Genomic DNA, 26,169 nt, shown 5'->3' with positions numbered 1-26,169 from the left:
CCCCCGGAGCGTAAGCATAGTGGGCTTACCTAGCATATGTAATTCCAGCGTAAGTGTTTGAACAATGACCCCGGTGGTCTGTACGTGGTTCCGTACGGGGCTGGACAAGGAAGTAACACATATGTGTGTCGATGTTGTTGCATCTGCACCACCCGGACAACAATCGAAAATGTGTCACCCTGTGACCCAAGTCCGATGACATGAGCCACATGGAGGTAAGAGGAATTCACTGATGCCACATTCATCCATGCTACCACACTTTAAAGACCATAGAGACGACACATCTGTGTGATTCTGAATGTTTAATGCACATTCAGTGGAGTGTTGCATCTGGAGCAGTACAGGGCCGTGCAAACCCCACCTTCAAATGTTGGCCCATGGAGGGCCAGCCAGATTAATTCAGGGAATGACCAGTCCGAAGGAACTGGAAGATTTCAGTCCGCAGTCTGATAGCATTGTCATTGGTGATCAAACAGGTTTGTCGAGGTCCAAGATGAGTGTCGCAGAGTGTATCGGGTGACCGTTGAAGGTGATGATGCAGAGGGCAGAACCAAGCTGAATTCGCCCGAGATTCGGAAATGTAACTACGGCTTCCTTCTGACCACGAGGGCAGATTCATCTGTATCTTCATCCCTTGCTGTTTCATGTGCCTCAAGTGTGGGTGGTGCTGGTCTTTCTCCAGCACTGTGTGGCAGTGAAACTTCAGGAGGTGGAGATGTGGAGGTAGTGGAAGCTGCAGCATGCATCAGCGCCAGACCTTGTAGTAGCAATACCATGAGGATGGTTTTGAGGTCATTGTGGAACCCAACTACCTTTCGCCTGTGTGCAGCTGTGGCAGCTGCTCCTTTTGCATTGGCCTGCTCCATGTTTTTCATGAGTCTCCGCATGAGTCCCAACTCCCGTGCAAGCTCGCTGGAGCCACTCTGACTAGACAGTCATTCTTGTCTCACAGTCAGGACTCTAGCAATGTCATCCACGGTTCATTGGAGTGCATTTAGTGGACTGTGGGTGTCTGTTAGGGACTGTGAGTGGTCCCTGATAGGCCTTAGAAACCCACATATGGCATCTAGTCCTCTATGCGGTCGAAGCCCACCAGCACCTTTTCAGCCAGCTGCTCCTGGCATCTCATCACACAGCATGGGAATGCCATGTGTTATTGAGGGGGTCCTGGGAGGCAGCTGTAGTGGTGTGTGCTGCCAGCAGTGTGGTCTGTGCAGGGGGGTGGGTTCTCCTCATTGCAGCTGGGCTACCCTGCTCCTGGAGGTGTGCTGTGGGGACTTTCAATGAACTCTCGGAGGGCGTCGGAGTCAAAGGTGTTGTGGTCCTCTTCATCATCAGTGAAGAGAGGTTGGAACAGCTCTGCAGGAGGTGTTGATTGTCCCCCTGCAATGTGGAGGGGAGATGCAGTTTAACAATGTGTTCACATGTGTGTCATCGCATTGTACATGTTTACATACAGACTGGATGACTGTGTACATCGTGGCTGTTTCGGAGGGGCTGCTCATTCGCTGTGAGACTGTGGACATTTAGACAACATCATGGTTGTGTGTTTGTACTTGTACATTATCAACTCGCATTTCCCTGCAATGCCACGTGTGATTAGCCAATTTCTACCCCCAGTCAGCACCAGTTGTGTCCTCTGATCTGTGGTGAACATGTTGCGGTTTGTGCTAATTTGTTATCAATGTTGATGTGCTGTGCAAGTGATGTGTGTGTACCGCATTTTGGGTGAGTCGCATCTGCAGCTCTGATTTGGCTGCCCCTTATCCCTCACATGCTGTGTGCCTCTGACTTCTGTGCTCAAACAGTGCTGAAATATTGCATGCTTGGGTACATAGTTCTCATGTGGGAGTTGGGGGTTTGGCGCATGATTTTCCACATCTCAATCAATCAGTCAATCAATCAATGATTTGTAAAGCTCACTACATACCCGTGAGGGTCTCAAGGCACAAGGGGTGGGGGCGCTACTGATCGAACTGCCGGTCTTGAGTATCCTCCTGAAGGTCAGCAGTTCTTAGGTCTGTTGTAGGCTCAGTGGGAAGGTGTTCCATGTCTTGGCGGCGGGTTGGGAGAAGGATCTCCCACCGGTGGTTGTTCTTCAGATGATCGAGACGGTGGCGAGTGAGAGGTCGACAGAGCATAGATGGCGGTTGGGGATGTAGAAGGAGAGCAGTCTGTTGAGGTAGGCTAGGCCGATCTTCTGGAGTGCCTTGCATGCGTGGGTGAGGAACTTGAAGGATATCCTCTTGTTGACGGGGAGCCAGTGCAGGTTACTCAGGTGGGGAGTGATGTGGCCGTGGCGTGGTACATCAAGGATCAGTCATACCGAGGCGTTTTGGATGCGTTGTAGTAGTTTGATGAGCTTGGTCCGGGCTCCCGTGTAGAGGGCGTTTTCTTAGTCGAGTATGCTGCTGACAAGGGCCTGGGTGACTGTCTTTCTTGTATCTGTTGATCTTGCGGCGCATGCAGAGGCTGTTGAAGTAGGAGGAGGAGACGGTGTTGACTTGCGGTCAATGAGAGCGTTGAGTCGAGGATGATTCCCAGGTTACATGCCTGGGCGGTGGGTATCAGGGCTGCCCCCAGTGCCGTCGGCCACCAGGAGTCATCCCAGGCTGAAGGGTTGGAGCCGAGGATGAAGACCTCCAACTTGTCCGAGTTCAGCTTCAGACGGCTGGTCTTTATCCAGTCAGCAACGGCCTTAATTCCTTCATGGAGGTTGGCGTTGGTGGTGATGGGGTCCTTGGTGAGGGAGAGGATCAGCTGAGCAGCATCTGTACTCTACTTAACTGTACATGTGTGCCATTGTGCCATCTCCCCATCCCTCCGTCCCTGATCGTTACTCACCCTCTTGCTGTCGTGTCCGGTCCTGTTGAGCAGTGTCCGGTCCCCCAACTCCTGCCACTGTCTCCCCACTGATGACAGTGGCCACCATTTCCTCCATGTTGTCTAGCTCCTCCAGTGGCGCAGGACTGCCACCTTCAGTCTGCATTGCTGCCTTCCGGTTGTTGGTGAGTTTCAGCTTGGTTTTGAGCTTGTTGTCATTCCAGCACCTCTTGACTCTTCAGCACTCTGACTGCATTCACGTTGTCCATAATGGTCCGATATAGTCCATGTTTTGTCGCCAATGACACAGTGGAGGTGACGAACAGTTGTTGATGGTGTTCGAACACCTCAGTTATCAGGATCCTGATCTCCTGCGTAACGAAGCGCTTCTTCCTTCTCTTCTTCTCCTTGGCCTTCCCTGAACCCGAGGTCCCAGACAGGTCCTCTGGGGGACTTGTGGGGTTCTGGTTCTCCTCCGTACTTGCTCCGGCAACATCCATGATTCTTCTATGTAGTTTGTGTAGGAAGGTGGCTACCTGACTATGGTTACCCCAGATTTTTTGCCTGTGTTTAGCTGGATCCCTAAGCTGTTTCAGGATAATGCCATACCATATACTATTAAGTGCCTTATAATCCTCGCGGTTATTTAGCAACTCTGGTTTGGCTTTATCAAAACATGTCGTGTAAGGTGTCATACGCTTTGGAATACCATCCCCTCGCCAGTTCTGGCGACGGGGATGGCATTCCACCCCTCTAGAGGGGTAAGACATGTTACTTCACTTTAATGCGGTTGATTTCTCCAAAGGCCTTAAGATCCACAAAATGGATGCCTCTGCCACAGACAAATGTCTGGACCCCTGGAGCTGACCGAAACCCAGTCAAGGGGGTCCTGGACAAAGGGTTTCCTGTCACAGGAGGGTGTCACCGCCCTCCAGACAGGAGATAGTGTATTGTAGCAGGGAGGTTTGAAAGAAACCAGACACTGCCTGGGGCGCACAAGGCTGCCCCTTGCATAATCCGGCCAAACCGGTTCTGGGGCACTCCAGCCCTCGTGCCAGGGCGGCCTGGATCAAAGGAAGGGGGTGTATCCACCCACTTCCTGGGTCCCACCCATAGGAGGGGACCTAGCAGGTAATCACGCCCACCAGATTCGAATAAGAGTGGGAGCAGTGCCAATGCACATCAGATTTCCTGGAAGAAACATTTGAAACGATATTCTGGACCCTTCGCCCTCCATCTCAACGTGGAAGCCCGAAGAATCTCCCTTGTGGTCAAGGAGTGACCACCCTGCAGCAGCAGGCACCATCCAGCCCTCGACGTCTACTTAGTTGCAGTTCCCGCCGGAACTCGAGCGACTGAGATCGACGAGATCAAGCCTGCCCAGCTTCTAACAGCCCGATCCACAGTCCCTGCAAAGCTGAGACCCGTGGAGGCGACCGGAAGCGTGGGGCACGCCATCTTGAAGTGACCACGAGACGCTGACCGTGCAGCCCACGAGTGACCCTCGAAGCTGTACACCGGGGTTTGAGAAGCCCCCACCCTGAGCTACTCCTGAGCCGAAGTTCAGCCCTCCACACTCGACGAGTGCTGCGTGGGGCCCTTTGGCACGATTTGGCTCAACGCGTTGGCCCGGTCACTTGCCAGCTGGCTTGTGGTCCCTGTGCCGACGAACTACAAAAGAAGACTCGTGATTCTGGTTGCTCCAGATCCACACCAGCTCCCCTGAAAGGGAGCCCCGACTCTGACCTTCCTGGTCCGAGTGAGACGCCATCTTCCAATCCCGCGTGGATTGCTCTTACCAAGGCTTGTTTGCTCCAAACCGGAAGCCGACTGCACCGACGGTGAGAGCCTGCGTGGGACAGATCGTGACCTGCTCCTGGACGTCGCAGATGCCCCAGAGCCCACGTGACAGCGAAGAGAAGCGCCTCGACGACCACCTGATTGCGCCCGACATTGCCTGGTTCCGTCCTGGTTCCACCCTGGTCACTGCTGAGTGACCCAGACTCTGTCCCCTCTGCTTTCAGGTACTCTACAACTTGAGTCCACTCTTGGACTCCACCGGACACTTCGTCTTCACCCTGCCTGCAGCCCTTTCAGCTTCAAGCACCAAGAGCCTGCGTGTCAAAACCCGACGCCACTTCGACCCTGTGCACCCACTTCCTGTGGGTGAGGTAACTTTGCTCCGCCGGTGTTCCCACACTGGTGCACACCTCTAGGGTCTGTGTGTTAAGTTTTGTTCCTCTAGGTTCAGCGGAAGTGTCCTTAAACTTTAACTATTTGACTTTTACGCACCATTGGTTAACATTGGTGCATGCGTGCGCTTTCCGCACATCTCCCGAATCCCGAGGGCCATTCCCGACTTCAGCATTGCTTGTCCTGACTGCTCCCAGCGATTCCCTAGGCCCTAGGCCTAACCACTGTTCGAGTGGCCTCTCTTATACCACTTGTTTAGTATATGGTTTGAGTGGCCCCCCGCCCTCATCCATAATTGTGCAACTTTGTATGTTTAAACAGTGCTTTTGATTTAACGCTTGTGCCCCTTTATTCATAAAGAATACTGGGGATTGTTTTTAGTAATAAACACATATATTTTTATAATATATACTTGTGTGGTGTCCTTTCATTTGGTATTACAGGATTGTATGTGGTAAAACAGCTCGCTTAACACGACCTCTTAAGTTAAGCCTTTAGGCTGCTTAGTCCATGCTACCCCTAGGATAGCTTGTCTAATAAGGTTGACTTACAACCAGACACCATAAGGGGATTGTTTGGTCAGGTAGTAGGTGGTTCCAGAATTGGAAACATCCCCTACCAGGCCAACTTCTCACAGTTTGGCATTTGTTTGTCTGGTTTTTTTCACTCTTTATGGTGATTGTTCCCCCTTGACGCGTGTGGTGTGCAGGCCTTTGGCTGGTTTTCGCTGATTTTTGTAATGCGATTGGCCTTATCACAATTTTTTTTGCGTTCGTGTTTCGTGTTTTTGGGGCGCGGCGTTTATTTTAATACGGCCATTTGATGCGTTGTCTGGTGACTATCACATGGTAACGCCGTGTTGTGAATACTTGGTTAACATGGCATAAATCTCCAACAATAGACTGCGATGTTGAGTTAAGTTACTTTTGCAATGGTTATCACACGTTCTTGAGAATATGCCCACTGTTTTGCATTCTGGTATAATTAAGTATAGGAATTGTTTTGTTTGTTTTTAAGTGGTAGAAATAAATGAACAAAATTCACACTTATGATCCCATTTGTAACTTAGTCCAAACAAGTTATCAATATTTATTCCTTAGACTACTAATACTCTAAGTATGACCATTATAAATTATTGTCCATCTTCTTGTATGTTGAGAGTAAATTTCCCTGAACCACTGCATATATCCAAAAAATGTCGAACGCCAGAAGCAGTATCTATTTTACTTCTTATTTTTCACAGTTTTCTATGATTTCATTGAGAAGACATGGTGAATTAAAGATTGCATGTACAACTGCATAAGCTTAACTGTTAATACCTGAACTGTTTTCTAATTGGTATTCTACAATATTATGTAACTTTTTTAATTCCTCGATCACTGTCTCTTGGAAAGCATCTAGTTGATCATGTGGCAGACGTGGGATGAATCTGGATTTCAACCTCAAGTTGTGCCGCACCTCCTTCCATTCCTTTTTGAATGCTAGAATCTTCATCCATCTCGTGAAAGGTCCATATGGTTTCCATGTATACTCCTGTTAGGAGTTCCGATAGTTCCTTTGCATCGATATTTCCACCATCTTTATTCTTCAGATTATGTAAGTGTATTTTCATTAGTTTTAGTGTCTGTATAAAAGTCTATAAGTGTTTGCGTATATTTAAAGTGTGGAGTCAGTCAGAAGGTTAAGCCCAATTCATGTACTTTGGTTTCTGTCTCCGTCAGAGTTCTATTCGACAGATTGAGTACTATTTAATTTCCTCTACTTCCATTTCAGCCCCCCTTTACTGCATGTAATGATTGGTGTTGGACGTTCTCCTCTTGCTTTTCTTGCCCCTTTTTGTCTTCCTTCTTTTTTCTTTTTGGGGGGATGCGTTCTCTTAGCTGGTCGCTGCAGTGTTTCTCTTATGAGGTCATATGCATGTAAAAAAGTTGGTTTGCTTCTGATATTGTTCTCCTTTTCGCTGGATGACTGTTCACCTTTTGAGTTGTTAACTTCTGACTCAGAAGTTTCACGTTGTGTCTCTTCTGGATGGCTTGTGAGCTTTAATTGTTTTCTTGGTCCATCAAATGTCTTCGCGAACGTGAGAATACATCCTGATTTGTAGTCTTGCTTGTTTCGTAGGAACTTGGTTTGTTTTCTATATTTAATTGATTTTTCTTCATCGATCAGGTGTTTTTTCATCTGTTGTTTTAATTCTTCACTTTTGCTCACATCTTTTTCAACACTGATCAACGCCTCCGCTTTCTTAATTTCCTCCAAGAGTTTCCCCGGTCACTCCATGCGTACTTGATCAGTATTTTAACCATTCCTTTTGTCACTTCAGTTGTGTGTTCTGCCCATTCCTTTAACAATGCCAGGTCTGTGTTCTCATAAGATGGAACTGTGTAGATCCTTAGGGCTCGTGGGATGCGCACAACATCCAGATATTTTTGTAGGCTTGTCGCCTCCCTCCATTTCCTTATTACCTTCTCGTACGTTTTTTCGAGACTAACATACAAAATTATTTATGTGTTGGGAGTGGTCTTTCCCCTCACACTTTCCTTTGGTATAACTGATCTGCCCCGTTTGGTGACGAGATTTGTGATGCCTCCTCCCTCTGAGTCACTGAACATATTCCCATATCTGGTGTGTGGAAAATGTAATGCTCCTACATGGCTACCAGCCATGCTTGGAGAGCACGTACCGCTTTCGCACCACCTGGCTCCGCGGGTCAATGACTCGTGGCGTCCAGCGTCTGCTTCAATGGCAGCGTACAAAACGCCTCAACTCTACTCCACCAGCCATCGCGCCACAAGCCAAGGGTGCCGCTCTCTGTAAGATGGGTTATGGATTTGATCCAGTGCAAACAATTGTCCGATCCTATCAATTATAATTAATAGAGCGCACTCTGGAGCAGAAATAATTTCAAATGTTTATTCAACAGTAACCAGGATGACAGACGTGTTTTGGCACAGTCGTCTTCCTCAGTCTCAACAACACAATTTCTTTAAAATGTGATTTAAATAAAGTTATAACAATACAAAACAGGAAGTCAGTGACATGGAAGAGGGATACATTGTGAATCCCTTTCATGGTTAATGTAGCGGCCATCTTATAGTTTGTTAAGATTTTCACAAACAGCAGATCAATGAAGAATGCAGTGTGTTTCATTTCCCCAAATGTGCTTGAAATCAATTTTCTAACAAATAAGTATATCACCCTGAATGTGTAACCTTGTTGTTGGAGAAAAACACAAATAGCAACATAAGTTTCCATATTGATCCTTTTTTATTGTTGCATGTCCTTCTCTTGGATAATTGAAATAGTTTGTCTTCAGTTGGTATAACATAGGTATTAGAACTCAGAACATAAATCTGCATGCATCTTCAAACACATGTAATAATTCAAAACAGCCAGCACGTGTTTTGTGAAATTCTCGCTTCGTTAGGGCTTCACAAAATTGATTCCAAGACACACTTTATCATAATACTCATCATAACTGGTTCAACCAATGCTTTGTGATCCAATGCTTCATTCAATAGTATGACTTAGGTGGTAGCCTCTCGTCAGTGTAGATACACTTGGAAGATATACAGTGACTGCCATACAAAAGGAAACTTATTTAAAGCAAAAGTGATATGGACTGGCAGTTTATAAAGGTTACTTTTCTCTCCCAATTGTTTTACATTTGTTTTTGGTGATACGGGACAATAAGAAGAACGGAAAAGAGCTTATATCTAGGGGGCCAGTATTAGACAGTTACGTTATGTTGCGCTCATTCTAAGACTGTGATTTTTTCTAAGGATGTTTGTACTGTACGGTGTATATTGCAGTAATGCATTGCCCACTGGAGCCAAATTAGACATTCAACAGGTCTTTCAAGAAAATTGATTTTGTAACTTGCCCACTGGGACTGAATTGTTATAATTTTCTGTAAATGTCTTCGTAAACAATGAATTCTGTATATTGCCCACTTGGATGGAATAGTAACAATTTTCTTGTAAATGACAATACATATACTATCTGTATACTTTATAATGTCAACAGTACAGCAATGTCATGTTGATGATATAATAGTACATATCACCATAGAAGCCTGAGACCGTCAGTTTCGGATGAATTTGGGGGAGAAAAGTAACCTTTATATGGTGTTGGTATAGTAACATGTATATATGATGTATCAAGGTAAACATAATTGACCCATGACCAAGAATCGATTGATTCGAAACGCGTTGGGCATTTTTTTTGCTGGTTGAAGAAAATTAAATCACGCTGAGAGGCATTGTACCCTGGCTGTCTTCCGTGTTTTGTTTGACAAGATATTGTCGATACGAGGAGACATATATATATAGAGAACGCCCTGTCCACCTTTTTTCCTTAACGGCGGAACCCCAGGCACAGACCTCCAGACACAAATCACATACTCCCACGAGGCATAAGTGGGTGAAGCAGTGTAAATGTATTTAAACCAAATTTTCACAGGAGCAGTGCCTTCCATGACACATTTCGCTCCTCGCTAGGAGCTTGATCACATGATGCGTCTCCGCACTGTGACAAAATTAAGGTGTAAAATGTGCACAATCAGCTAAAAAAACAGCCTATGTCTTTCAAACAATATAGAAAACAGACTATGGCACTAATGCGGTCAGTTACTAACAATCAAACTCCACCAGCATCTTGGAAAATTCCCAAATAAAAATGCATGATCAAATGTAGAGAGAAAAGTGCATAAATATATAGCAGCAAGATATCATAATTGGAAAAATAATATATACATAGTGCAAACGTATATACTGAATCCACAAATCAAAAACCACAAAATAGAGGTTAGTGATGTCTGCTAGAAACCATTCCTCGGCAAGTGCCTGCATAAAAATCGCAAAGGACATTTCTCTCAATAAAAAAATTTGTAAAATAAATTGGACGACGACCCTGGTATTATAAGTGCCAAACAATGCATCATAAAGTCCTGACTTCGTCAGTAGCGGTCGCTCCCTCCTGCCCTTGCTCTCTCCTGCCTTTCCACCTGGGTATCGTTAGCGCTGCTCTGCTATCACTCACAGAGCTTGTCCGTGCCTGCATTATTTATTTATTAATTTGAACTGCCTGTATTGCTGATATAGAGATTGTGTGCCCGTGCCTGCATTATTTATTAATTTGAACTGCCTGTATTGCTGGCATAGCGATCGTGTGCCCGTGCTTGCATTATTTAAGTATTTACTGTTTGTATAGCCGCTTCGCTGACCACGGCGTATATTTCTCATCAATTTCCCCCAACCCAATCGGCGCTTCCACCCCAGCCGCCATTCCTGTTGTTGTTGTGCCCGGAGCCCGCCCTCTCCACCACGCACCCGCCTCCCAGCTGCTCCTCCCTCGTCCCTCCCCCCTCACCACCCTTTTATGAGAGGTGCTAATGCGCGCAGCGGTCGCACCCCGTGCGCGCCAAAGGTGCGCCAAAGGTAAGCCCGTCTACGCCCGTCCGCGCCTGGACCGCGCCCAGCGCCTGTCCCCCTGGTCCCCGCCGCACCCAACCCTCGAGTCACATATGATGCGGCTACTCTCCTCGCCCTCAACCCCGGACGTTCACCACTATGCTGCGAAGCTACTCCAGGACGTACTCACGGCCCATTCGCCTGCCTCTCCTGCAAGTTCATCTGCTTCAGGACCCTCACCAAATCCACATCCCCCAAACACAGCTCCGACTCTAACCGCCTAAAGTGCATCCTGCTCAACACCCGCTCGGTCCACAGACACGCAACAGAACTCTGGGACCTACTCGACACTGCGTCACCTGACATCGCCTTCCTTACTGAAACATGGATGAACACATCTGCACCCGACATCACCATAGCCATACCGGACACTTACAAGATTATCCGAAAAGACCGCACCAATCAAACAGGAGGAGGCCTCGCCATCATCCACAGGAACACCATCAAAACCTCAACCAGCTCCGACGACTATCTTGCAACCGCCGAACATCTCCACTTTCAGATCCACACTGACCCCAGGACCACACTTAGAGGCACCCTCATCTACAGGCCTCCAGGTACCCGCACTCAATTCAGCGATGACATCGCGGACTTCGTCTGCCCACACGCCCTCGCATCCGAAAACTACATTCTTCTAGGAGACCTCAACTACCACCTTGAAAACAAACACGACAGAAACACCCTTCTGGACAACCTGGTCAATCTCGGACTCAAACAACTTGTAGACACCCCCACCCACACAGCCGGACACACGCTCGACCCTATCTTCACCTCCAGCAAACACATCTCCTTCGACCGCACTACAGCTCTCCACTGGACGGATCATAGCTGTGTTCACTTCAGCTACAAAACCACCCTGACCCACAACCGTCCACAACCTATTCCTCAGAGAAACTGGAACAAAATCACCTCCAACCAACTCCTCACATCACTCAACCAAAACCCCCCCACCCTCTCAATGGATCCAAACCAAGCGGCCACCAACCTCAAGGCAATGGATTACCCACAGTGCTGACGAATTAGCACCCCTGAAAAAAGCACCAGATGAAATCAGCCAGCAAAAAGGCTCCCTGGCTCAATGACGAACTTAAAAAATCCAAGAAGCTATGCCGCACCCTGGAGAAGATATGGAGAAAAAACCCAACCTCCGACAACATGGCCTCCCTCAAGTCAGCCACCCGCAAACACCACCAACTGATCCGATCGGCCAAGAAATCAGCATTCAAGGATCGTCTTGACAACAACACCCAGAACAGCAAGGAACTCTTCAACATCATCAAAGAATTCACAAACCCCACCGCAGCATCTAACGACATCACTCCCTCCCAAGACCTCTGCGACGCGTTATCCTCCTCCTTCTTCTACAACAAAATTGCCGACATCCACAACAGCTTCGAGAATACTCCCAGCGATCAACCCTCCCCACCCCCCTCAGATCCTACTCCGCCAACTAACAACCTCAGCGCCTGGAACCCAATCACCACTGAAGAGACCATTCGCCTCATGAACTCAATCCACTCTGGCTCGCCCAGCGACCCCTGCCCCCACCACATCTTCAACAAAGCTGACTCCATCATCGCACCCCATCTCCGTGATGTCATCAACTGCTCGTTCAACTCTGCCACCTTTCCAGAAAGCTGGAAACACGCCGAACTCAGCGCCCTTCTGAAGAAACCCACAGCAGACCCCTCTGAACTTAAAAACTACCGACCCATATCCCTCCTCCCATTCCCAGCCAAAGTCATCGAGAAAGCCGTCAACAGCCAGCTCACTGCCTTCCTTGAATCCAACAACTCCCTTGATCCATCTCAATCCGGGTTCCGAGCCAAACACAGCACCGAAACCGCCCTCATTGCAGCGACCGACGACATCCGAACACTCCTGGACAACGGAGAAACAGTGGCCCTCATCCTACTCGACCTATCCGCCGCCTTTGACACAGTCTGCCACAACACCCGTATACATCGCCTCAGCAACATCGGCATCAAGGAAAAGCCTTGGACTGGATCATCTCATTCCTCGCTGGGAGAACTCAAAAAGTTCGACTTCCCCCATTCTACTCAGAGGCCACCGAAGTCATCTGCGGCGTACCTCAAGGATCCTCACTCAGTCCCACCCTCTTCAACGTCTACATGAGTCTTCTCGCCTCCATCGCGCGTCAACACAACCTCAACATCATCTCTTACGCCGACGACACCCAATTAATCCTTTCCCTCACCAAAGACCCCAACACCGCCAAGACCAATCTTCACGAAGGCATGAAAGAAGTAGCCGAATGGATGAAACATAGCCGCCTAAAACTCAACTCAGACAAGACGGAGGTACTCATCCTGGGATCTTCCCCCTCAGCTTGGGACGACTCTTGGTGGCCTTCTGCTCTGGGCACAGCCCCCACACCCACAGACCATGCACGTAACCTCGACTTCATCCTAGACTCCTCTCTCTCGATGTCCAGACAAGTCAACGCAGTCTCGTCCTCCTGCTTCAACGCACTTCGCATTCTCAAAAAGATCTTTCGCTGGATCCCCCTCGAGACAAGAAAGACTGTCACTCACGCACTGGTCACGAGCCGACTGGACTATGGTAACACACTATACGCCGGAATCGCAGCAAAATTACAGAAAAAACTCCAGCGCATCCAAAATGCGTCAGCGAGACTCATATTAGACATCCCTCGCCAAGATCACATCACCGGACATCTAAAAGACCTCCACTGCCTTCCCGTCAACAAAAGAATTACCTTCCGCCTTCTCACCCACGCACACAAGGCCCTCTACAATCTAGGACCCGAATGCCTCAACACTCGACTGTCCTTCTACAAACCCGCCCGCCAACTAAGATCGTCCAATCAAGCCCTCGCCGCAGTCCCGCGCATCCGAAAATCCACCATGGGTGGCAGATCCTTCTCCTTCCTGGCTGCCAAGACCTGGAACTCACTCCCCACCCACCTCCGCCTTACTCAGAACCACATCGCCTTCAGAAAAGAACTCAAAACCTGGCTATTCGACAAATAATGTACCCCTTCCCCTAGCGCCTTGAGACCCTCTGGGTGAGTAGTGAGCTATACAAATGCCCGAACTTGAACTTGAACTTAAAGTAAAAACTATGTTTACAATGGTATTTTTTTTTTTTTTTTTTAGATTGTTTTTAATTGTAGTGTCCTTGATGCCTTTTTTTAGCAATGTATGTTATATATGTATGCGTTCTGCTTGTATGATTTGTTTTACAAATCGAATAAAGCTTTTGAACTGAACTGCATCATAAAGTCATATATCTGTCATGCAAATGATATCTAAAAATAAAAATACATACTGTCCATCACAGATCGGTCTAATTAGCAGCAAATGATTCCACAATAAAGTGTAAGTGGAATATATTCAGGGAACTGGTCAGGGCTATAAAGACCCAATACTCAAGAAGGACAAGAATGTAAAAAATCAGGTAGTATCAAAGTTTGCATGGTTAAAAAATATATATATATACAATTAAGATGCCATAATATAATAAATAGTCTGTGTACAAAACTTATCTGCAAAGTGCAAAAAAGTGCGAAATAGTGTTATGCAAAAAATATTCTAACACTAGCAGCAAGGGAAAAACCCTGAATCACTTAAGCCAAAGCGATCCAAAAGTTCAAGTGCAATCTAGAATAAAATTATCACATAACACACTACTCATACAAGGAGCAGAAAATATGTAACACTGATTCTCATGAAGCATATGACCATCAAACTACATTATCTTCATGAAAATTGACCATCATAAAAAATTGTGCAAGTCTTCATTTATGTTAAGACCATTAGGGACTCTTGTGTCGAGAGCTAAGATAAAATGGGATTCTCGTTGTCTCAGTAGCTTGTCTCGATTTCCTCCCCGGCCGGGGTTAGGAACGGACCCTATAACTATATACTCCAAGTCCTTCAATTTTTGTCATGAACAGACTTGAAGTGTCTGGCCACCGGATAATTATGGTCAGAATTCACGATGGCCCTAACATGCTGGATAATACATTTATGCTCTGGGAGCTTGGTACTGCTATGTATTCCAGATTACAGGTGCACTTCAATTTATAAATAGCAGATTCGGTGCGACATGTAAGATGCTCATGAATAGCCCTCGCCCTCTCACTGAATGCTGTTTTATAGTGAGTACTATTCTTGGCAAATGTGCACGCACAGCAAGAATTACATTTGAAAAAAACAGTCTTAGTAAGTCAAGTACTTTTAGATTTCACCTCAGGCATAGATTTAACAAGCGCATTCCTCATAGAGGGTGCCCTTCTAAAGGTGATGGCTGGTAAGATGGGTAGAATGGGACCAAGGATGTTAGCGGTCAAAACAATGAGCCATTCAGAATAAATGATCTTGCGAATAACCTGTTCTTGTGCACTAAACGTAGTTATCAACCGAAGGGAAAATTCTAGCTGCAGCCAACTCTTCCAAGGAGACCTACCGTATAGTACGATCACTTATGAAAGTCCCCGAACCTCAAGCCTATCGCTGACCCTACCGGCGCCAGAGGCACCCAAGTTGCGGAGTTTTTTCCTCTAAAATTCTCAAAATCCTAAAGACCTTCCCCCAGCTCCACCCCCTGACAGATCCACCAGCCTGGCCCATCGACCAAGACGCCCCCTTCCTGGATGCCTTCCTCCCCATTTCCATTGAGATGTTGGTGGCTACCCTCAATCAAGTGAAGAGCGGGTCCCCGGCCGATCCAGCGCCCATGAGCAAACTAAAATTAGTTGCTCCTACAATATCCCACCTCCTAACCAGGCTGATAAATGCCTCCCTCTCCCGAGGGATAGTTCCCGCCAACTGGAAAAGTGCGATAGTACGCGCACTCCTCAAGAAACCCCACCTAGACCCCACAGATCCCTCAAACTTTAGACCTATCTCCCTCCTTCGAGGCATCAGCAAAGTGGCATAAAAAATCGTGAATGAACAGCTATCCACCTTTTTAGAGACCCACAACCTCCTTCGCCACTCCCAGACAGGGTTCAGACCAGGACAGGGGACCGACACCGCCCTCCTGGCCGTGACAGAGGAGACTAGATCCATCTTGGACGCAGGGGGATCAGTGGCAGTGATCCTCCTTGACCTGAGCGCCGCCTTTGACACGGTGGACCACACCATCCTCCTCCACCGTCTCCACAAAACTGGAATCACTGGGACCACCCTGGCCTGGTTAAAATCGATTTTAGAGCATAGGACCTTCAAAGTGGCCGATAGTCACGGTCATTCCAAAGCTCTTCCCCTTCAATGTGGGGTTCCCCAGGGATCGTCCCTGAGCCCCACACTTTTTAACGTTTACATGGCCCCCTTAGACGACATAGCCTCACCATTTGGCATAAAGGTGGTCATGTACGCCGACGACACCCAACTAGTCGTCTCCATCAATCAGTCCGACCAGTCCATGGAGAATCTGGTCTCCTGCCTGCAGAGCATATCCAAATGGATGGGCGACTCCCGACTAAAACTCAACGGTGAGAAATCGGAGATTATGCTCCTAGGTGACCCGCACAAACTCCCCAAGTACCTTGCCTGGTCACCCAGCATGGGCTCCCCCCCTATACCAAAAAATGAAATCAAGAGCTTAGGGTTCTGGCTCGACCAGGACCTTAGCTTCAGATCCCAAGCGAGAAAGACAGCCGGCACATGCTTTGGGCTCATGCGAACTGCCTGGAAGATCCTCCCTCTTATCCCACCCCAGTCTAGAAAAATTCTTATACAGGGCCTTATTATCTCTAGATTGGATAACGGAAACGCCCTGTACCTGGGCGCCCCAGTAGCTGTCATCAAAAAACTTCAGCACGCTCAGAATGCCGCAGCAAGACTCCTTACGGGGACGAAACCCAGATGCTCGGCTAAACCATCCCTCAAAGCTCTTCACTGGCCCCCTAATTCAGGAGCGCATCGCCTTTAAAACCCTGTGCATCTTGCATAACATCCTACAGAGTAAAGGCCCTCCCATACTAAAACGACTCTTCAAACCCCACAAATCCTCTAGACAGCTTAGGTCAGACTCCCTTTTCCTTGCCAGCATCCCCAGAATAAGAAGAGCGCGCACGGGTGGGCGCCGCTTTGCATACAACGCTCCTAAGGTCTGGAATAGCCTCCCCCTCAGCATCCGTAAAGAAACCAACCTGCTGCCATTGCGCAGGCTATTGAAGACCTGGCTCTTCCCCCAATAATTCCCCCCAGGAGCACTTCATGTTGATACTATAGCGCTGGGACGCCCTTGGGTAGCTACGCGCTCTACAAATCCAAAATCAAAATCAATCAAATCAAATCATAGGACAAACACCTCTCTTCAAACTCGTGTTATCAGTCTCAGTGCTAGATTATGGCTGGAGCAGGGTATCTCTTTGCAAATTATTGGCTTTATTTAAGGCAAGGGTCAGTTGGTGTTTTTTATAACCCCTGTCAAGAAATCTGCGGAAGGCTGCCATTTGAAAATCTCCAGAGACTACATCGGAACTGCAAATTCTCCGAATACGGATGAACTCACCATATGGTATGCTGTGAATAAGGTGACGGGGATATGCACTGTCAGTGTGAAGGATCGAGTTACCCGCGGTGGATTTGCTGTGTAACTTAGTATGGAGGATACCTTCATCTACATACAGTAAGACTTCAAGAAATTCGACCTTGGAGCTATCAATCGAGGCAGTAAACCTTAAATCATTGGAGTTGATAACTCCTACACATTTCATGGCATCTTCCCTAGACCCATTCCAGACTAAGCAAATGTCATCTATATAGCGCCAATAGTGCACTATATGACTTCACCAATGATGGTGTGTGGTTCTGATGACATGCTTCTCCCACCAGCCCACATGCAAACATGAGTAACTGGGGGAGAAGCATGCCCCCATCGCCACATCACGCACCTGTTGGTAAATTTCATTCTGGAACTGGATAAAGTTGTGTGTTAAACACAGGTCAATTATTTCCAACAGCATGTTGATATATATATATATATATATATATATATATATATAAAAGCTCCAGGGTCCCCCTCTCATTCCAGAAAGAGAGTTAAAGCACTCCAGGTTTAGGCAAAGTGTCTTTATTCAGCACACAACACAGATGACAGACGCGTTTCGAACTTTTAGTCCTTCTTCAGTGTCACCGACCTAAGGTCTATGACGCTTATTTGTACCATGTGCTACAGAAACAAAAAGCGGACTTAGCGAAAATTATATGGATGTTAATTCAAATGCAAATGTATATATATATATTTGATTACCCAGGTCTCAAACTAGTGGAGAGTTTTAAATGGTCAGGACTAATTAGTAAGAGCACACTGCTAAACAAATACAGATCGAATGCCATTATTAAATTGTACAAGCAAATAAGCAACAAGCTCTGTTTCATTGACCCTAAAGGTACACCATGCTAAGGAACATGGCGCTGCACTCTATGGTGCAGAGATCTGGGGTTGCGCTGATCCCCACTCATTAGCTATTGTTGAAAATAAATTTGTGAGCAAGTTAGTTTATGTTCCAACTAGCACCCCTCATATTCCACTATACTTTGATCTAGGACTAAAAAGAATTATGGCTTTGGCAGCACTTAAACCATTAGTGTATTGGGTCCGCCTTTGGTCCACACCTAAACTAAGAGACTATAGAATCTCTCTTGTTGATCTATTAAATGTTGCAGGTGTCAAGACAGTACCCTGGGTTAAATTTGTTTTTGATTGGCTTAGAACGGTTGGGTTTGCAAAGGTTACGGGATGAGCTGAATGCCTTTTGATAAGCTGATCTCAACGATCTGAAAACATGTTATTGGGCATATATTCATGACGTTGATATAAACAACAGGTCAAACGAATTCAGACCAACATGTCCTATGTTTTTAACCCCTTCCGTGCTCGTGACGGAACCACTCCGTCAGGAGCCACGGACGAGCTGTGCTGGTGACGGAGTGGTTCCGTCACGGCGCAGCCGCCCTGCCTACGCTGCAGGAATTCCCCGCCTGCGCGGCAGTTTTATTGAGCGGGCGTGGATGTGACGGGACCACTCCGTCACAAGCACAGTGCGCCCCTGGCTGGTGACGGAGTGGTTCCGTCACAAGCATGGTGGTGCCGCGGGGCCCCCCACCCCCCAGCGCACCGGCGGAATTACCGCCGCGGCCAAGGGGTTAAGCTTTTTCCATGCTTTGAGACATTGCTAGATTTAGTTGTTCTCCCCCTAGCAAAAAGTCTGTATGTTCATTTTTGATTAGGTATTCTCCCATAAAGAACATTTACTAATGAATGGACTATAGTTCCAGATTCTAGTATTTGCCCAGCCTGCGGCTTGGACTGTGAGAATGAGACACACATAATGTTTTTTTTGTCCAGAATATCATGAGTCTCCTGCAAATGGATCCGCACAATATGTAGCAATCCTGGGACTAACTAGATATCTTGCAGCCCATAGAGTCTTAAAAGGTGATACATCTCCTGTAATTGTCTTTGCTGTCAGTAAATCTTTACAGGCCGTTTGGTATAAGCGAAATAAAATTATAACAGTAGTAGTTCAGTGATTATTCTTATATATTTACTAAGATTTTAGCTGATGGTGCACAATATAGGGATTTGATAGCTGTTATGAAGTTATTCGGGAAACCAAAATTGGCCAAGGCCGTCCATAGGTATTCCCATTCTACCTGGTGGCATCGACTGCAACAATAGTCAGGGGCAACTTTTTCTCTATGGCAATGTCCATTGCAGCGACAACTTGAAAGGTTAGGTCATTAAGTTGCCTGTCTGGGATAAAGCCCCTCTGATCGCAATGAACAATAGATTTAACTACCTTGGCCAATCTCGTCGCTAGTACCCCTGCGAAGATCTTGTAGTCCACATTCAATAAAGAAATCGGTCTATACGACTCTATGTTACCAGGATCTTTATTTGGCTTCAATATTAAAGTGACTATAGCCTCAGCCCATGACTTAGGAGCCTGCCCCCCTTGTAGCAAGATTTCTTAGAATAGTATTGTTAAGTCTACGACTATTTGGTCCATAACTATCCTATATAACTCCACCGGGAGCCCATTGGGGCCTGCCGCATTACCATTAACCGTCTTCGAGATTTGAACCCTCACCTCTCCTTCTCTAATCTCAGAGCTGAGGAAAGATCTATCTGTAAATGTAAATGTAAATGTACAGGAATTTATATAGCGCAAATCACCAAGCGGTTTCTAAGCGCTTGCTTAGGGAACCCGTCCTGGTATTACCCTGTGAGATAACCCCGGCAGGGTATCCGCAAGGTGAAAGTCAGGCATCCCGCCGCGAGGGGCCGTTGTGGAGATTAAGCAAGCTATTGCCCAGAGTCGCAGAGTGTGAACCCGTGAATCGAGTAGGCACCGGAGCGAGAATTGTCGAGTCCATGGACATTTTAGGACTCAAGACCCGGCCGAGCCGGGAATTGAACCCTGGTCACGGCCTGACCTCTGCTTCCAGGTCTGCCTCCTCTAACCAGTGAGCCACACTTCTCCAAATCTACCTCCGATAGTTCAGGAAGCTGCACCCTACTCCGCCAGTTTTCCTCCTGCTGGCTACTCTGGGATAAATCAGTTCTATATAAGGATTGCATATAAGTTCTGGCTTCTTCTCTAATGAGATCATCATCATGCGTGGTTTCCCCTGTACTGGCCCGGCAAAAGATGTCGATCTGGTTCCTGATTTTATCAGCTCGTGTTTTCCACGCCAAAAGACGGCCACATTTCTCCCCATACGAGAAATGTTGGAGCTTACTCGCGTCCCATCTTTCCTTTAAAACTTTATCAAGTGCTGCTTGATACTCTGCCCTCATGGTGTCTAATTACTTTTGTAAAATGGGTCTGGTCTCTGACTGATCTATTGACGCTCCCTGGGGCTCCTGTTCCTTAAATTTAAGTTTTAGGAGGCGCTCTTCCCTCTTCTCCCTCGTCAGTTTACTCTTCCTTATCATCAGGGTACTCAAGTGGCCTCTGGTAAAGGCTTTGAATGTTTCCCAAACTATCTGTTTGCTAGTTGACCCATTTTTAAGCCTAAAGAACTCCTCTGAGTGGGTTACTAGATCCTGCCTGACCCCTTCTTCCAATAGGATTGTTCTATCTAAGGTCCGCCTCCTCTGATGTACCTTTTGTTTTAATTGAATTACCGTCTCAATGACTGAGTGGTCAGATAGGATGGCCGGGATTTAGAATATGGAGTCTACTGCTGAAAAGAGTTTTATCTAATAAAAATTGAATGATGGCCATATCTTCTGCTATAGAAGGAATAATCCCTTTTCCCTGTGTTTTTGAGTCTCCATATATCTATCAGGTTGAAATCCCGCATGATGTTTTTTAGCTCCAATCTGGATTTTTGGGGAGGGGTGAATCTTACTCTTGAGGTACGATCTAGGTCCTCGTCAAAAATCAGATTAAAGTCACCCCTCAGTATTTTGGGTCCATCGGTTTCTACAAGACTGGTTTTAAGCTTTGTAAGGGCCCCTGGAGCATCCTGATTAGGACCATAGTATACTGCACATATGAGGGGAGTCTGTCCAGATATTAAGGAAGCCACCAACCATCTCCCAGAGCGATCTGTCTCAAATTTCGTAAGCCTGATCCCAGCATTAGATCTAATTAATATGGCTACACCTCTCGTACTGCCGCTTTCTAGGTGTGTCTCCTCAAGCAGACAGATATGCGCTCCTGAATTATATAAGTAGTCGATTACCCTACGAGCCTTCCTCCTGTCCCTTAAGCCATTCACATTCCAACTAATAAGTTTTATCTTACATATCATGGTGGCAGGATTGGCCATCGTTCGACAAGATAGCTCGCTAGCCAGCTCCCAACAAAAATATAGTGCATCCCTTTGTGTACATGAGGATTATTTTCTCCCTTTTTTACCCTTGCTACCCATTCAGTTACCCACCTCCTGTGAAGAACCCCACCCATACCTACATTGGCGATCTTGTCGCCTGTTGGGGCTCCCCTGATCCGGCCTGGATCACTCCCACCGTTAAATTAGGGAAATTGGGCACCCATGTGTGTAAAACTAATATCTCCCTTATCGTGTCTAATAACTAGTGATAAATTTTTTTTTTTCGATTCAATGTGTATGTGCGTTTATTTATTTATTTATTTTTTCTATATATATATTTTTTTGTTCCGTACCATCTGTATCATCACTTCCTTTTTTTATAAATTTTTTTATTTTTTTATTTTATTCCTGCCTTTCCTCCTTCATTCTTCCTCTTAAATGTTTTCCAAGGCATACCTTCTTTTGACCCTCTCGGACCCCTTTCCACTTTTCTATCTTTCTTTCATTTCGTTTTCCACAGGGGAGCTCTATTGAGGGTTTTCTCTCATTAAAGTTATGAAGGAATCAACTTCATGGGGCGATAGAAAATTATGAGTTTTATTCCTCCAGACAACTTTTAAAAACGCAGGAAATTTCATTTGAACCTGGGCACCCAGGCTCCTCAAATCAGGCATTCTATTCCCCAACTCCCACTGCCTTTGTGCTGTGGCCTTCCCTACATCTGATCGAATTAGATATTTGGTGGAGTCTACCTGCAGAGTTGTATCAGATAGTGCTCTGCCCAGGATTAACTCCTTGACTGTGTAGGTAAGAAAATTTACCAAGATCTTCTTAGGCCCTTTCCTCTCTTTATGTAGCCTGAAAGGGTCCCTGTGGGCTCTCTGGATTTTGGCCTCAAGATCTATGTCCGGTCTATCCTTTAGTATCCCATCTGTGAGAAGTTTGCAGATGAATGTTTTGACATCCCCATTCTCGGCTCCCTCAGGAGTCTTCAGAAATTTCAAGTTATTCCTCCTGGAATGTATCTCAAGTCTCTCAATATCCATTTGGAGGTTCTTATTTTGAGATCTGAGGGTCTCTAGGTCTCTCTCGTGCCGCTGAGAAGCCCCTGTGAGCAGGGACACCTCTTCTTCCAGTACGCCAGCTCGTTTAGATACTTCGTCCAATTTAGCTTCCAGGCTCGCACATTGTTTGTGTATGCTTCTCTGATTTGCTTCAGATATTTCAAATTTGGATAGCAGGTCCTCCCTCATCATGTGTATTAGAGACTCTAACTGAGAGAGCCCGGGGCCAGCGAATCCATCCATTAAACCACGAGGGGTCTCCTCGTCTACGGGGAGGGCCTCTTCTGTTGCTAAAGCGGAACTCAGGGCAGAATATCTGTTGGTTAAAGGTAGCGGTCTCAGGGCCGTAATTGGAGCAGGGGGTTGTGAGATAGAAATGGAACCCTTTGATGGTTGGGCGGAGATTTGTAGGGCAGGTGAAGAATCCTCTGATGAAGCTGTGGAGAGGAAGACAAAGGAGGTAGGTTATCCCCCTTGGAGTCCATAGCCTGCTCCAGAATTTTGAAATAAGATTTTAATGAGAGAGTCGGTTTGCCTTGGAGAGGTAAATTCTTCTGCAGTTTTCGCTTAGGCTCCCCAGTCCTGGCCTTTGAATTTCTCCCCTTGTTTCCCTTAGGTGAAGATGCAACTTTCCCAGATTCTAACGGGGCGCCTGCCACTGAGAAACCCACCTTGTGCAGATCTGAGTTGGATCTAAGCTGGTATCTATTTTTTGAGACCCCTGCTATAGAGGCAGTAAAGGCTAGGGGTGTAGTTGTTGCTTCCTTCCTGCTTCTGTCAGGTAGAGGTAATGGAGCACCCAACACTATGGGGTGTGCTGAGAGAGCAGAGAGAGGTAAGCTAGAGGGGTGAGAAAGGTCCGAGCTCATCCCCTCTGTAGTTCTGGTTTCATAAAAACAGGGGCAAACACAGCATGGGGGGATTTCTTCTGAGAATTACCTGAACAGAACCCGAGATCCCAAGACTCTAAAGGAGTCACATTGTTGTATTCGCATCTCGGTGTACAACCCCTCCCTGTCTTAACTGAGCTTACAAAGTGGGTTACTGCGGGGTACGATGGCTGACCCTCACCAGCATCAACCTTACTCTGTGCCAAGGTTTTGCTCGACCGAGCAACCAATTCCCCCTCTCCCCCTCAGAGTATATCGTTTGAGCTCGTGCTTGTACCTGGGTTATGCCGCTGCCACAGCCAATACCGCTGTCCTCCGACGCTCTTGCAGCAGGTTCTGCAGATTCCCTGCCGGCTGCAACAACCATTGGGATTGGACTTCCCTCAGGGCTCAGAGTTCCCCCACGGTCCTAGCGCTGGACGCTTGCTTCCTCTATCCTCTAATCTCTCATCGCGGCACCAGCCGTGTAGCCGTGAAGACATACAGACAGCAGACAGAGGAAGCCGGACGGAGCTGACAAGGCTTGCACCACCGGAGGAGGTCGGAGGAGGTCGGAGGTGAGGAGGCGAGGAAGAGAGATGCAAAAAAAAGAACGAAGGGAGATTAGGATAGCGGGACGCACACGGAGAGGGAGATCAAATCATCTGCTCACCGTTTAGGCTGCCACTATGAACCGCATTCACATGGAGAGAACACTCAGCCAGATCGGAGCTCCCGCGGACGGCATCAGCCCTCCGCCATGTTCCTCTGGACACACCCCGCTCTGCGTGGTCAATTATTCTTATATATTTGACCATTACTCAACTTTTATCAATATACACTTCTAACATTTTGACACTTTTTATCAGATTTATGAAAAAAAACTGATGTCTTCATGCTCTTTCGCTCACAGCTTTTTTTCTATTCATTATATATTTTATATATTGTTATTGTACTGTGTATGTATACTTTGATAGTTCATGGAAACTGAATAAAGTACTACTACTACTATTATATAAATATATTGTATATATATTGTCCCTTTGCAAACATATTGTTTATATTCATGCAAAGTAGCTTTGAAAAATGTACATAACCTGGGAGAATAAAACATGTTTTAATCAATAATAAAATCAAAATGTTTGTATTCTTATTTATTTAGGGACACATGGCCTGAGAAGCAAAATATGTCACGAAGAAAAATCAAGCATGTTCCTAAACATGACGTCGGTAAAAGTGACCCCTTGTCTCCCACAATCCTGCCGCAGGCTGACTGTCTGATTGTGTCTCATTGTTTAGAGGTCCACATGACAGATAAAGAAGGGTTCTGCATTGCCTTAAAAAAATGTCTCATCACTGTTAAAAGATGGAGGGCATTTAATCCTGATGGATTGTCCTGAAACCACTTATTACATGGTTGGGAACTTTAAGTTTCCCCATCTCTTTATGGATGAAAGTTTTATAAGAAAAGCACTAGGTGATGCTGACTATGTCATTGAGGAGCTGCAGGTGTTTCCTAGGACAGTTGATCAATTGTATGACATGATAGATTACAGTAGTCTCATACTTGTTCATGCTTGAAAAGAAATACCTGTTCAATGTACCTTTGAATCCTAATTAAAAGATGGAACGTTTACAAAGAGGAAAGAAATAGGTTGTCCCTGTCCTGAATCAAATTTCTTCAGTTTCCTCCTTTGTTGAACCTTTTGCTGCTGACACCAGTGGAGCTCTGCTCTCCCACTCCTCTACGCTTGACAACTCAACAGTGTATTTACTGGTACCGCTTTGCCTTGGCTCTTGTGGTAAATAAATAATTAATTACCGGTTCTATTTTTCAGGATACTCTAATAACAGATAGCTCAATAAATAAGAGTCAAGATTCGAGGTAGCTGAAGTATACAGGCTTTAATCAGGCATAAAAGGACAGGAACAGGACAGCCTGCATGGGAATAGGATGGCAGCTGCCGGGGGCAGGATCTGGGAAATTGGCTGGCTTTTAATAACAGTGCATTAATATATATACTAAAAACAATTACATTGCATTCAATACAGTAGGCGTAGCAGTAGGCGGAGTTTGTAGCAGTCGCGAAAGATAAGGCATAAAGTGGGTGTAACAAGAGGTGTGTACAGGGCGTATATATAGACATGTGATGCAAACGTAACAGAATATGTCATAAATGGGGCGGAAACATGGAGGGGGCTACCTGAGCAGCTGGGACCTCTAACCTAGTGGTGCGCGTAAACTGGCAATGACGTGTTACCAGGGAGAACTGGGGGCTATGACTTCTGCACTAGAAGAGGAGACGAAAGTCTGGAGGGTCAGAGCGACATGTACCTAGGCATATCTAGTATCTGGTGTTTATAGTACATGTTGATAGAATCCAAAAGTTATCAGGGTAAAGGCTAACAGACACTAAGACTGGTGCATGCATTATTCTAAATGTATTGCATGTGCGAGGAATATTCTATGAATATGAATACAGTATTTCTCTTACATGGAGACATAAAGGCTAGACCATGACGGGAACTATTGATGCGATTCAGTAGCTTAGGAATGCAGAGAAGGAGGGCTGGACTGATAACTAGAAACATAACATACTCTTGGCAGACTGGGAGGCAGAGCCAGGCCGAGCCGGGCACTGCGAGGCATGAAAGTAAGTGAACGGTCAGGGATACAGGTGGGGGCTGTATCGCTCCTCGGAGAGTTCAGGAAACAGGAGCTGAATCTGAGTCCGGGCCCTTTTGAGGCCTAGAAACGGGGACAATTCAACGAATTAACGTGCACACTGTAAAACGTGGCAACGTAGCTTTACATAGGCCTAATATTCGTTGTATTCACGAGGACTGGAAACTGACATACTAGAGATGGACACAACTGTAATTGCGTCTTTAATTGATCAGAAGGGGATACATGCATATCGATCATGCACATATAACATAAGATGGGGAACACGTAGGCACATAT

The sequence above is a fragment of the Lissotriton helveticus genome, chromosome 6 (assembly GCF_964261635.1).
Source record: "Lissotriton helveticus chromosome 6, aLisHel1.1, whole genome shotgun sequence".
NCBI classification, from domain to species: Eukaryota; Metazoa; Chordata; class Amphibia; order Caudata; family Salamandridae; genus Lissotriton; species Lissotriton helveticus.
This window is presented reverse-complemented; position numbering follows the sequence as displayed.